This window comes from Ranitomeya variabilis, chromosome 2, assembly GCF_051348905.1.
Source record: "Ranitomeya variabilis isolate aRanVar5 chromosome 2, aRanVar5.hap1, whole genome shotgun sequence".
Taxonomy (NCBI): domain Eukaryota; kingdom Metazoa; phylum Chordata; class Amphibia; order Anura; family Dendrobatidae; genus Ranitomeya; species Ranitomeya variabilis.
The window spans coordinates 164,062,035-164,077,130 of record NC_135233.1 but is presented as its reverse complement, the minus strand read 5'-3'; the positions used below and the strand labels follow the sequence as shown (position 1 = coordinate 164,077,130).

The 15,096-nt window shown below is 45.4% G+C and overlaps 1 long non-coding RNA gene across 11 annotated transcripts in view; it reads left to right on the top strand.

The window, feature by feature from the left end:
* Nucleotides 1-15,096, top strand: part of LOC143804741 (uncharacterized) — a 1,170,763-nt gene that overhangs the window by 788,789 nt on the left and 366,878 nt on the right. For 2 of the 11 annotated variants that reach the window (XR_013221091.1, XR_013221087.1), the window contains one exon: nt 11,413-11,775. The exons of the other annotated variants lie outside the window; for them this stretch is intronic. This is a non-coding gene — a long non-coding RNA (uncharacterized LOC143804741). The remainder of the gene's footprint in view (nt 1-11,412; nt 11,776-15,096) is intronic. 11 annotated transcript variants of the gene reach the window in all.

Here is a 15,096-nt window from a genome sequence, read left to right as displayed (position 1 = left end):
GCCTGTGAATTACTTTTCTAATGTCTAATTTGCTGCAGCTGATTGTACAGCATACGACATGTTTACACCTCCCTAAATGGCCAAACTCCCCACACGGGGCCGTGGTTTCGCGACTTGGCGCAAGCACCCGTGAGACTGCTGTTTGTCTGAAGAGGTGGGTGTGCTCGCTTTTGGTTGACGGCATTGCTACTGGGTCCCTCATAGTACAATGTAGTGTCTCTGGCGGTGGTGGTGCGCACCCAACGTCAGACACACCGTTGTAACATGAGGGGCCCTGGGGCGGTCCCGCCGGCCTCAAGAGAGTTCCCCCCTCCCCCAGCTCAAAATGTGCTGTACCACGTGCAAAATTATGTCGCACAGCTCCACCAATCTTTAGTCTATTCGCTGACATGATTCAATGTCTGGCACTGACAATACAAATTTGTAGACATCTATGATGCAACTTAAAGTAGTCTGTGTCTGTGTCCTATATTGGCACCATTAAATAGTTACTGCCAAATTACTATGTCAGAAACTCAGCAGATGAGCCCACCCCTGTACCTAAGTATGCCACCTTTTTTTTTGTTTTGGTTGTTTTGCGAGACATTAACATCTATTTATATTTTGGGAGTACTGGGACAGACACTCCTTGCAATACTCCTCCACTGACCACCAAGCTGCCTGCCCGTGTATCCATGTAACCGCTGTAAAACTGCCATGAGCCTATTGTTTGTTATTTTAGGCCTTTGATAGCCTGTCTACGGTCCCTACTTTAAATACTCCTCCACTGACCACCAAGTTGCTTGCCCGTGTATCCATGTAACCACTGTAAAACTGCCATGAGCCTATTGTTTGTTATTTTAGGCCTTTGATAGCCTGTCTGCGGTCCCTACTTTAAATACTCCTCCACTGACCACCAAGCTGCCTGCCCGTGTATCCATGTAACCGCTGTAAAACTGCCATGAGCCTATTGTTTGTTATTTTAGGCCTTTGATAGCCTGTCTGCGGTCCCTACTTTAAATACTCCTCCACTGACCACCAAGCTGCCTGCCCGTGTATCCATGTAACCGCTGTAAAACTGCCATGAGCCTATTGTTTGTTATTTTAGGCCTTTGATAGCCTGTCTACGGTCCCTACTTTAAATACTCCTCCACTGACCACCAAGTTGCTTGCCCGTGTATCCATGTAACCACTGTAAAACTGCCATGAGCCTATTGTTTGTTATTTTAGGCCTTTGATAGCCTGTCTGCGGTCCCTACTTTAAATACTCCTCCACTGACCACCAAGCTGCCTGCCCGTGTATCCATGTAACCGCTGTAAAACTGCCATGAGCTTATTGTTTGTTATTTTAGGCCTTTGATAGCCTGTCTACGGTCCCTACTTTAAATACTCCTCCACTGACCACCAAGCTGCCTGCCCGTGTATCCATGTAACCACTGTAAAACTGCCATGAGCCTATTGTTTGTTATTTTAGGCCTTTGATAGCCTGTCTACGGTCCCTACTTTAAATACTCCTCCACTGACCCCCAAGTTGCCTGCCCGTGTATCCATGTAACCGCTGTAAAACTGCCATGAGCCTATTGTTTGTTATTTTAGGCCTTTGATAGCCTGTCTGCGGTCCCTACTTTAAATACTCCTCCACTGACCACCAAGCTGCCTGCCCGTGTATCCATGTAACCGCTGTAAAACTGCCATGAGCCTATTGTTTGTTATTTTAGGCCTTTGATAGCCTGTCTGCGGTCCCTACTTTAAATACTCCTCCACTGACCACCAAGCTGCCTGCCCGTGTATCCATGTAACCGCTGTAAAACTGCCATGAGCCTATTGTTTGTTATTTTAGGCCTTTGATAGCCTGTCTACGGTCCCTACTTTAAATACTCCTCCACTGACCACCAAGCTGCCTGCCCGTGTATCCATGTAACCGCTGTAAAACTGCCATGAGCCTATTGTTTGTTATTTTAGGCCTTTGATAGCCTGTCTATGGTCCCTACTTTAAATACTCCTCCACTGACCACCAAGCTGCCTGCCCGTGTATCCATGTAACCGCTGTAAAACTGCCATGAGCCTATTGTTTGTTATTTTAGGCCTTTGATAGCCTGTCTGCGGTCCCTACTTTAAATACTCCTCCACTGACCACCAAGCTGCCTGCCCGTGTATCCATGTAACCGCTGTAAAACTGCCATGAGCCTATTGTTTGTTATTTTAGGCCTTTGATAGCCTGTCTACGGTCCCTACTTTAAATACTCCTCCACTGACCACCAAGCTGCCTGCCCGTGTATCCATGTAACCGCTGTAAAACTGCCATGAGCCTATTGTTTGTTATTTTAGGCCTTTGATAGCCTGTCTACGGTCCCTACTTTAAATACTCCTCCACTGACCACCAAGTTGCCTGCCCGTGTATCCATGTAACCGCTGTAAAACTGCCATGAGCCTATTGTTTGTTATTTTAGGCCTTTGATAGCCTGTCTGCGGTCCCTACTTTAAATACTCCTCCACTGACCACCAAGCTGCCTGCCCGTGTATCCATGTAACCGCTGTAAAACTGCCATGAGCCTATTGTTTGTTATTTTAGGCCTTTGATAGCCTGTCTGCGGTCCCTACTTTAAATACTCCTCCACTGACCACCAAGCTGCCTGCCCGTGTATCCATGTAACCGCTGTAAAACTGCCATGAGCCTATTGTTTGTTATTTTAGGCCTTTGATAGCCTGTCTACGGTACCTACTTTAAATACTCCTCCACTGACCACCAAGCTGCCTGCCCGTGTATCCATGTAACCGCTGTAAAACTGCCATGAGCCTATTGTTTGTTATTTTAGGCCTTTGATAGCCTGTCTACGGTACCTACTTTCAATACTCCTCCACTGACCACCAAGCTGCCTGCCGTGTATCCATGTAACCGCTGTAAAACTGCCATGAGCCTATTGTTTGTTATTTTAGGCCTTTGATAGCCTGTCTGCGGTCCCTACTTTAAATACTCCTCCACTGACCACCAAGCTGCCTGCCCGTGTATCCATGTAACCACTGTAAAACTGCCATGAGCCTATTGTTTGTTATTTTAGGCCTTTGATAGCCTGTCTGCGGTCCCTACTTTAAATACTCCTCCACTGACCACCAAGCTGCCTGCCCGTGTATCCATGTAACCGCTGTAAAACTGCCATGAGCCTATTGTTTGTTATTTTAGGCCTTTGATAGCCTGTCTACGGTACCTACTTTCAATACTCCTCCACTGACCACCAAGCTGCCTGCCGTGTATCCATGTAACCGCTGTAAAACTGCCATGAGCCTATTGTTTGTTATTTTAGGCCTTCGAAGCCTGTCTGCGGTCCCTCCTTCCACTAGGCCTCCACTGACCAGACCACTGCTGCCCGTGTACCCCTGGAACCAATTATAAAGTGCCTACAGCCAGCCCATTTTATTATGTTAGGCCTTCGAAGCCTGTCTGCGGTCCCTCCTTCCACTAGGCCTCCACTGACCAGACCACTGCTGCCCGTGTACCCCTGGAACCAATTATAAAGTGCCTACAGCCAGCCCATTTTATTGTGTTAGGCCTTCGAAGCCTGTCTGCGGTCCCTCCTTCCACTAGGCCTCCACTGACCAGACCACTGCTGCCCGTGTACCCCTGGAACCAATTTTAAAGTGCCTACAGCCAGCCCATTTTATTGTGTTAGGCCTTCGAAGCCTGTCTGCGGTCCCTCCTTCCACTAGGCCTCCACTGACCAGACCACTGCTGCCCGTGTACCCCTGGAACCAATTTTAAAGTGCCTACAGCCAGCCCATTTTATTGTGTTAGGCCTTCGAAGCCTGTCTGCGGTCCCTCCTTCCACTAGGCCTACACTGACAAAGGTACACCTGACAACAGACACATGGACCTGTAGGCATGGCCACGGAAGGTTACGTGTCCTTTGTGGCTCAATGGGTTAATGTATTGGATGCATGGTCCACACAGGGGACAGCCTGCTAAGTCTGTCTGCAGTCCCTAATTCAAGTTGTCCTCAACTGAATAAAGCTGAGCTTCTACCTTCCGGCACTGATTAACTGCTGTTTTTAAACACATTGGTGGTTCCGGCCTACTAACGGTGTCTGCCCCTGCCTGGTGTTGTCCTCAACTGAATACAGCTGAGCTTCAACCTTCTGCCTCTCATTAACTGCTGTTTTTTTTTTTTTTTTTAAATGGTGTTTAGGGCCTACTAACGGTGTCTGCCCCTCCCTGGTGTTGCCCTCAACTGAATAAAGCTGAGCTTCAACCTTCTGGCTCTCATTAAGTGTTTTTTAAAAAACAAAATGGTGGTTACGGCCTACTAACGGTGTCTGCCCCTCCCTGGTGTTGCCCTCAACTGAATAAAGCTGAGCTTCAACCTTCTGGCTCTCATTAAGTGTTTTTTAAAAAACAAAATGGTGGTTAGGGCCTACTAACGGTGTCTGCCCCTCCCTGGTGTTGCCCTCAACTGAATAAAGCTGAGCTTCAACCTTCTGGCTCTCATTAAGTGTTTTTTAAAAAACAAAATGGTGGTTACGGCCTACTAACGGTGTCTGCCCCTCCCTGGTGTTGCCCTCAACTGAATAAAGCTGTGCTTCAACCTTCTGGCTTTCGGCCTATAGTATCAGATATTAAACTGCATTTGGCCTTCAACTTTGGTTACGGCCTACTAACGGTGTCTGCCCCTCCCTGGTGTTGCCCTCAACTGAATAAAGCTGTGCTTCAACCTTCTGGCTTTCGGCCTATAGTATCAGATATTAAACTGCATTTGGCCTTCAACTTTGGTTACGGCCTACTAACGGTGTCTGCCCCTCCCTGGTGTTGTCCTCAACTGAATACAGCTGAGCTTCAACCTTCTGGCTCTCATTAAGTGTTTTTTAAAAAACAAAATGGTGGTTAGGGCCTACTAACGGTGTCTGCCCCTCCCTGGTGTTGCCCTCAACTGAATAAAGCTGAGCTTCAACCTTCTGGCTCTCATTAAGTGTTTTTTAAAAAACAAAATGGTGGTTACGGCCTACTAACGGTGTCTGCCCCTCCCTGGTGTTGCCCTCAACTGAATAAAGCTGAGCTTCAACCTTCTGGCTCTCATTAAGTGTTTTTTAAAAAACAAAATGGTGGTTAGGGCCTACTAACGGTGTCTGCCCCTCTCTGGTGTTGCCCTCAACTGAATAAAGCTGTGCTTCAACCTTCTGGCTTTCGGTCTATAGTATCAGATATTAAACTGCATTTGGCCTTCAACTTTGGTTACGGCCTACTAACGGTGTCTGCCCCTCCCTGGTGTTGTCCTCAACTGAACAAAGCTGAGCTTCCACATTCTGGCTTTCGGCCTATACTATCAGATATTAAACTGCATTTGGCCTACTAGTGTGGTTAGGCCCTTGAAACAGTGTCTGCTGCTCTTGGGTTTGCTACTCCACTGAACAAAGCAATGCCGCCTGTTTAGTCCTGTTACCAATTTTGATCTGCATTTAGCCTACTTTATTCTTTGGCCCTATATCTGTTTCCTCCTCATCCTGCCCATTGCCCAGCCACTGCTAGATGAGTCTGCTGGTACATTGACCTAGACCACTACATTCCCCTTGTACTCTACACAGCCAGAATCTGACCCTGCTGAAAGTAAGGTTCCCCTTCCCGCATATTATACCACCTTACACAGGGACAAAGAGGAAGTTGCAGATGAAAGTGCAGGTTCCTTCATCAGGTGGGGGGGGCATACTCGTTGGCGACGTCACTGGCACAGGGCCACTCAGAGTACGCAAAAGTGTCGCTGCTGGTGGGAGGCGCCCCCGCCATGCAAACACACCGCCGTACTTTGAGGGGCCCTGTGCCAGTGCCAATGCGAACGAGTGGGCCCCCCCTGCTTGCTCAGGATCACAGCACTTGCAACGTTGAAATACTTACCTCTCCCTGCTCCACCGCCATGACGTAGTCCACGTTTCCTGGGCCCACTAAAACCTTGAACCAGCCCTACCCCCCACAACTTTTGCCAAATGACCCCCAATTTCCAGTGCCCAACTATTATTATAAAGTTAATTAAGATTGACAAGCTTCAGAAAACAAGAATGGATGTTTTTGGCAGTAAAATGGGCACTGTAGGTGTTTTCCTGGCCTCCACTCACTGCCGGCTATGCTTCCCCATTGACTTGCATTGGGTTTCGTGTTTCGGTCGATCCCCGACTTTTAGCGATAATCGGCCGACTTCACTCGACTCGACTCTGGACTAAATCGGGTTTCACAAAACCAGACTCGATCTTAAAAAAATGAAAGTCGCTCAACCCTAACGGTAACAACTGATAATGAACAAATCAAGGTTACAGACAAAATAAATTTGGACTGCAAAGTGCCAATTGAAATAGACTTGTCAACCTTCCTAGTACGCTTGGAGCATGCTGATATAACATGAGCAGAATCACCACAATAGAAGCATAACCCATTTTTACGCCTATAATTCTGCCGCTCGCTTCTGGACATAATTCTGTCACATTGCATTTTCTCTGGCGTCTCATCGGAAGATACCGCCAAATGGTGCACGGGTTTGCGCTCCCGCAAACGCCGATCAATCTGAATAGCCATTGTCATGGACTCATTCAGACCTGTAGGCGCAGGGAACCCGACCATAACATCTTTAACGGCATCAGAAAGGCCCTCTCTGAAATTTGCCGCTAGGGCGCACTCATTCCACTGAGTAAGCACAGACCATTTACGAAATTTTTGGCAGTATATCTCAGCTTCATCTTGCCCTTGAGATAGGGCTATCAAAGCTTTTTCAGCTTGAATCTCCAAATTAGGTTCCTCATAAAGCAACCCTAAAGCCAGGAAAAACGCATCCACATTGAGCAACGCAGGATCCCCTGGTGCCAATGAAAATGCCCAATTTTGAGGGTCACCTCGCAGCAAAGAGATAACAATCTTAACCTGCTGGACAGGATCTCCTGAGGAGTGAGGTCTGAGAGAAAGGAATAATTTACAATTATATTTGAAATTCAGAAACCGAGATCTATCTCCGGAAAACACCTCTGGTGTAGGGATTTTAGGTTCAGAAATAGGAGCATGTATAACAAAATCTTGCAAATTTTGAACCTTCGTAGCAAGATTATTTAAACCTGCAGCCAAACTCTGAGGATCCATCTTTAAACAGGTGAGCTCAGAGCCATTCAAGGATTATAAGGAGAGAAAGGCAAAGGCTGTAATTAGAGCTGAAATACAACTGATCCAACTATGGAGCAAGCATAGGGGAAAAAAAAAAAAAAATTTACAGACTTCTTTTTGCTCTCCTTTCTTCTGCCAATAAGTTTAACACGGGCCGGTCATACTGTCATGGTTCCCAATGGCAGGGAAATATCAGAACACAAAAATGACGGACGAGCTCTGGGTGATGGAATCTTGAGCTGACCGTGAGCTAAATCTACCACACAACTAATAGTAGCCAGGGAGCATACCTACGACTTCCTAGATGCCACGCGCCAGCCGGAGGACTAACTACGCCTGGTAGAGGAAGGAACAGACCTGGCTTACCTCTAGGGAAATACCCCAAAAGATGATAGCAGCCCCCCACATGTAATAACGGTGAGTTAAGAGGAAAAGACATACACAGTATGAAAGTAGATTTAGCAAAGAGAGGTCCACTTACTAGATAGCAGAAGGATACAAAAGAGGACTTCACGGTCAACTGAAAACCCTTTCAAAAAACCATCCTGAAATTACTTTAAGACTCCTGTGTCAACTCATGACACAGGAGTGGCAATTTCAGCCCGCAAGAGCTTCCAGCTACAGAGAATAACAAAAACTGCAAACTGGACAAAGATACAAAACAAAAGGACAAAGTCCACTTAGCTGATCAGCAGACTAGTAGCAGGAACATGCAACCGAAGGCTCTGGTTACAATGATGACCGGCAAGGAAATGACTGGAGAGCAAGGCTAAATAGGAAACTCCCAAACCCTGATGGAAGCAGGTGAACAGAAACAGCAAAGTGCAAACAAGTCACCAGTACCACCAGCAACCACCAGGGGAGCCCAAAAAGCAGATACACAACACGCCCGCCACCCAGTGAAACGATAATACACCAATACCCACAGTTAGCACAGACCAGGATAACGGAAATAATATACACCACGCCGCAGTCACTCAGGAATACACAATAAGTGCACAGGGCAAAATAAATACAAATATAGGAAGGAGTAAATAAGACAAAGGGAAATACACCACCAGCAACGATAGTCCAACTACTAGCTCACCACTCCAGACCGAGATAACAACGCACAAGACAGAAGCTATAATCGGCGACGCCCAATGTTCAGGAGAACTATTTAAAGGCAGTGGGCATGGCCCAGCTTCCAATCCGAGCACCAGGTAAATTAACCCCGGACCAGCTAGATAAAATCTAGCCGACACCAATGAGCGCATAGTGGTCAAAAGCGGAATTACCGCTGTCTGTCGAACGACCTGGTCTGAACAGCGTCCGACATGACAGTTTGTCAGCCCATGCACTTAGTGTATGGGCATTATGAATTTAGGAGACCCGCTCCTTTGTAATGGGAATTTTTTTTTATGAGGCCCTCCTCCATGATTCTTCCAAGGGGGGATTATGTTGCGTGCAAATTTGGGTCAAGGCGGCCCTTTCATTCAATGTATAAGGAAACCGGGACCAACTGAAAAATGTGGAGTGGGTTTATCCTGTGGCCATCCAGTACCTGGGTTCAAAGGCATATTGGGGTACATATGACTTGGTAGCAGGGCAGGCCTTGCAGTTAATACATAGAAAACAGTATGGGATTACAAAATGAATAATGTGAAGTGTATTTTCCTGTGTCCATCCAGTACCTGGGTTCAAAGGCTTATAGGGATGCATATGACTTGATATCAGGGCAGGCCTTGCATTCAATGCAACTTTTTTCAGGAGGCCCTCCTGAACCTATCATTAAAGGGGTATTGGGGTGCGTTGTAATTCTTGGCAGCCCAGCTACTCATCGCATAGGCAATAACAGCATTGGTAGACCCAATGTTTAATAATGTCCCTTTAAGAATATTAATGCTGCCTGATGCCCCTCTAAAAATAGGCTTTGTGACTTTAAGAGTCCCTCCTTCAGAAATGAAACAAGATGTGTCTCCTTATGTGTCACACACCACATGGCCAGCTAGGGTTGTTAAATGTCACAATGACATTTCCCAGTGAATGCATTTGTATTGGTTGAAAGCAATGTGAAAGTTGAAAAACGCATTAAAAACGCTGCGTTTGAACATAGCCCAAGTGGTGGAGGAACATTTTGATTTGGGGTATATTATTTTGCCTTATACACAAGTCATTACCCTGGAAAGGATGCTCCTTGACATTTTTCCCAGCAAAATCCATTTTGGTTTCGTTTTTGTATGTTTTTTGGTGCACCTATAAAAATGGCGTGAAACTCTGACAACATTGCTTACAGCTGTGACCTAGGAGTCAGAAATGCATCCAGGGGCGATCCCCATGATGTTCCCATGTCATTTCTGAAGTGTTTCCATCATTTTCAGACATTCTTAGACCTTAAAAGGACCCCCGGGGGGATTGCAGTAAAAATACTTGGGTTTCCCATAGACTTACATTGCTTGGGTCGAGTACCCGAGTATTCCAATTTGCTTGATTCGAGCAACAAGCACCCAAGCATTTTAGTGCTCGCCCATCACTAGTGTCTTATATACTGATAACACATTCAAACAGGTGCCATTACTACAGGTAATGAGTGGAGGACAGAGGAGCCTCTTAAAGAAGAAGTTACAGGTCTGTGAGAGCCAGAAATCTTGCATGTTTTTAGGTGACCAAATACTTATTTCCCTCCATAACTTGCAAAATAAATCTTGCCAAATCAGACAAGGTGATTTTGTGGATTTGTTTTCTGATTTTGACTCTCATAGTTGTGGTCTACCTATCATGTCAATTACAGGCCTCTCTCACCTTTTTAAGTGGAAGAACTTGCACAATTGGTGGCAGACTAAATACTTTTTTCCTCACTGTATCTACAACCTTATTCACACTGTATTCAGAAGTACATTTCTGACTCCGTCTGGGAGCTCCAGCTGAATCCCCTTTGGAGATACTCTCCTCATGGAGAAATTAACTTTAATTAGGCAACTAGAGTTAAAAGTATGAAAGTTTGGACTTCATTTCTGCTCCTTTCATATAATGTCTTTCTTTTCAGACAGGCACAATACTTTGACCTTTGGCATGTTAAATTTTATGGCTCTATCAGGAACATGTCTGAATCTGAGTTTTTGGAGATTTAGACGGAACCCTTGGAAGGAGTTAAGAACGTTCTGCCAAATGCAGTGTAAATAGCCTCTACGGCTAACATACCAAATTTATTTAAATCTATTGTATTAAGAAATAGGGGTTTGAGTTTTTTTTACTACGCTTTTATTAATCTGGATGTTGTGCCGTACAGCAGTATAGACACTGTTCTAAAGTTGTTACAAAGTAGAGATTTGTAAGTCACAATGAGATCCCTTCCACTTGCAAAGCACATTCATGTTCCAAGTTTTTAGTGAAATTCAAGAGCTAAGCACTTTTAAAAGCACTTAAGATTCATCTTGAAATGTTCTCCTAAAAGTTATTTAATGAGCATTTCATTACCTAAGATGCAGACCATTAACTTCTGTTATATGTAAATGTGGAGATCACTCAATAAAACCTCATCCAAACAGATATCTGAAGGGGTAAAATAGAGCCAAACCCTTAAATGCAAAGATTGAAAAGACATTTTACCGAAATAAAGAAGCATCACTTCAATTATTAATATAAACTAGTTGGAATTAGAGCATGGTTATATACATGATTATCATTGAACTATAGGATTTTTAATCTTTAGTTATTGATAGTAACACATTGGCTTTTTGCACTTACATGGAAGTATTTTTAGGTTAATTGGCTTTTATTATATATACATGTACAAGTGCTTCTCACAAAATTAGAATATCTTCAAAAAGTTCGTTTATTTCAGTTCCTGAATACAAAAAGTGAAACTCATATATTATATAGAGTCAATAAAAACAGAGTGATCTATTTAAAGAGTTTATTTCTGTTAATGTTGATGATTATGGCTTACAGCCAATTAAAACCCAAAAGTCATTATCTCAGTAAATTAGAATACTTTATAACACCAGCTTGAAAAACTATTTTAAAATCTGAAATGTTAGCCTACTGAAATGTATGTTCAGTAAATGCACTCAATACTTGGTCGGGGCTCCTTTTACCTCAATTACTGCATCAATACGGGGTGGCATGGAGGCGATCAGCCTGTGGCACTGCTGAGGTGTTATGGAAGCCCAGGTTGCTATGATAGTAGACTTCAGCACGTCTGCATTGTTAGGTCTGGTCATCTTCTCATCTTCCTCTTGACAATATCCCATAGATTCTCTAGGGGGTTAAGGTCAGGTGAGTTTTCTGGCCAATCAAGCACATTGATACTGTTGTTTTTAAACCAGGTATTGGTACTTTTGGCAGTGTGGACAGGTGCCAAGTCCTGCTGGAGAATGAAATTTCCATCTCTAAAAAGCTTGTCGGCAGAGGGAAGCATGAAGTGCTCTAAAATTTCCTGGTAGACGGCTGCGCTGACTTTGGTCTTGATAAAACACAGTGGATCCACACCAGCAGATGACATCGCTCCCCAAACCATCACTGATTGTGGAAACCACACTAGACCTCAAGTAACTTGGATTGTGGCCTCTCCATTCTTCCTCCAGAATCTGGGACCTTCATTTCCAAATGAAATGCAAAATTTACTTTCATCTGAAAACAACACCTTGGACAACTGAGCAACAGTCCAGTTCTTTTTCTTTTTGACCCAGGTAAGACACTTCTGGTGTTGTCTATTGTTCATGAGTGGCCTGACACAAAGAATGCGACACTTGTAGCCCATGTCCTGAATATGTCTCTGTGTGGTGGCTCTTAAATGGCCTTTTCTTAACAATCCTTACAAGGCTGCGGTTATCCCAGTTGCTTGTGCACCTTTTTCTACCACACTTTTTCCATCCACTCAACTTTCCATTAGTATGCTTGGATACAGCACTCTGAACAGCCAGCTTCTTTAGCAATGACCTTTTGTGTCTTACCCTCATGTATAACATGCATTTTGTCAGCAGCACATATCCTGTTTACATGGTACAATGTGCTGCTGATAGCAATGCTTTATATGCCACCACTTAGGTGTGTGACAAGTTATTTTGTGAGACAAACTGTGCGATTTATAAGCACCATAGAGGAGTATGACTGGTTAAGTTAATATTTAAGATAATCTGTCAATGTGTTTTTGCTATATAATCTGAGAGCAGCATGATGTAGTGGCTAAGGGCCTGATTCCAGTGATTTTTTCTGTTTCAATAAAACCAATATTTTATCAGCTGGAGATTTTCACTACATGACTAAGTCTTTTGTGCCTCCTAGTTAACTGCTCTGTATAATGACTCCCCGCCAGTGATTAGCACTTTTCTGTCAGTGTACAATCTGCACAGAGAGCTACCAATGAGTGGTGTGGGCTCTGTTATTCAGAGCTGTGCAAAATAAGCACTGCTAGATCTGCAGCAGAGAAAACAGTGACTTTATCACAATGACAGCAATCAGTACAGCAAGTAACACATCGCTGAAATCAGGGTCTCAGCCCCTACACTATAACACTCTCAGATTACATAGCAAAAAGTGTAATGCTGATTGAAAATAATGCCTCGTTGGCTTCAATCAAAAGGGTATTTGAGGGGAATACGATTTAGACACAGTCCCCCTCCTATAATAATAATAATAATTTTATTTCTATAGTGCCAATATATTCCGCAGCACTTTACATTTTAGAGGGGACTTGTACAGACAATAGACATTACAGCATAAGAATAAACACATAGATCAAAACAGATACCAAGAGGAATGAGGGCCCTGCTCGCAAGCTTACAATCTATGAGGAAAAGGGGAGATGGATCGCCCCCACGTTAAGGGCAATGGGGTACTCGGTACCGGGTCTATCTCTCTCGGTTCTGGGGTTGTCACGGTGGCCCGACCCGGTCCGTGGCCCTTTCTGAGGGGCGCCCAATTAAAGGTGAAGTTTGTCTAGTGTTCGTGACGCCACCTGTGGTATTCGGTCAGGGTGACCGACGCTGCTTAGGGGTCCGCTGGGGTGATGGAATGGCAGCTAGATGGTATACCTTCCCACAGGTGAAGTATGTCCCCAGGGCTTCCCAGATGTGTAGGTGGTGATGGTGGACGTTGTAAGGCACAATGAATAACGAGGACACAAAGGTTGCAGTCTCTTTACCTTTTACTGCAGACTTCAGCGTCCATAGTCCAGAGTACCGTTCACAGGGCAGGCTGAATCCGGCCGGTCCGAAGGCACATCCAGAGTTCCCTTATCCAGGTGGAAATCAGTAGCCTTCCTACTAGCGCCTGTGTGTTGTAGTACCTCCCTGCTGAGCACCACGGGATAGTCCTCACAACTTTCGTGGATGTTTCTGATCTTCTCTCTCTCTCTGTCCCCCAGATGGTATGGATAGGACAACCCGTATGACGGGGTAGGCCTGGAGCTTATTTATAGGGACCCTAGTGACGCCCCTCTCCCACAATTTGCCTCCATGTCTTCTTAGGTATTAAGGTCGGGCAACCAACTTGAATTGACTGTCCTGCCAGTCTCTGAAGTAATACGTAGAGTCAATTACTCCCTCGGTGTTCCGGCCACCGGCTACGCGCCTCAGAAAGAGGCTGCCGATCTTGGGGCAGAACTCCTCCCGGTGTTATCTCCTTGTGCTGTGACTTCGTTTCTCACTCTCCATAGTACACCTCTCTTCGTGTCCTTTCTTAGGATGCTGCCGCAATGGGTGCAGGCGCAGCTCCTTAACTATCTTTCTATCTCGTGCTTGGCCTCTGTCAGGATCCCACCCCTGACAGGGACCCTCTGTCTGCAGCTCTGATGTTCCTCCTTTTCCCCTGTCTGCCTGACAGGTCCTCTCTGGGTCAAACCCAGGTAGCCTCTCCCTCACTTCCTATCCAACCCACCAGTTTTACCTGTGTATGAGAAGTGGCCTAATAGATAGAACCTTTGCTCCCCCTGGTGGACAGGAGTGTGAAGTGTAGTGTGTGACTTGTGATACCTGGTCAGGTGAACTCTTTTAGTACCATCAGACATAATATCACTCCCCCTGGTGGAAGAGCGACATTACTGCAATGACCAGGACTCTGGGGCGCTGCACTCCCCCTCCCCGTTAAATCCAGTACTCCGGGACTGGGAAAAGAAGAACAACAATACATGTTAGCAAAAGACATACAAAATTTTTGGAATGCTATAAAACAAATTAATTTAACAGTGCCTCCCTTTATGGGAGGTGAGGACACTTGAACGTTACAAACAAGAACTTATTTACATTGTGCAAAAGCAAATTGAAAACAATTATTATCTATCTATAGAACCAATTACCCATACGGGTATTCTACCTACTAAGTGCTATACCAATAATTTAACATTTTTCTTTCTCTAAGTGCAAAGTCTATCAACCATCTATCTATGGCTCTCTAGAGGACTCACTAACCCCTACCGGTTTTAGCAGCAGAAAACAGGAAAAACAAACAGTTAACTATTTACATGATCGTGGCTCCGAGGTTTATTCTAGCGATTCAGGAGGCGGCCCCTGTGGGTGCTATCCACCACCTGCTACCACATAGAGTGCATCTGCACTCTGGATAGGGGTCTGTGTACTCACAGTTCTCCTTGGAGTAATGGTCCGAAGGCACTTGGCGCACAGGGATTGTGGAGCGAGGGCCACTGGTCCCGATGGGGAGTCGCAAGATGATGGCACAGTTACTTCCGGTTTATATTTGTGAACGTGAAGAGCATACCACCCTTTATCTCCCCAGTGACGGGTGTACCGAACGTGGTCCCCCGGGTAAAGATCCCGGCCTGGGTGTCCCTCGATGAGGTGAGCCTCCACATCCCGCTGATTCACAAATACCTCCAAAGTGAGGCCGGGCTCTTTGATGAAGCCCCAACCTCCCTGTAAGCGGACGGTACTGATAATTTCGTAGCGCTGCGGGCCCCAGTCCCCCTCAGCTGTCTGTCTGACCCGGGCCTTAGCCTGGAGGTCCTTTTCCCGTTCAGCCTGTCGGAGTTCCTTCTTTCGGGCCCACTCCTCCTC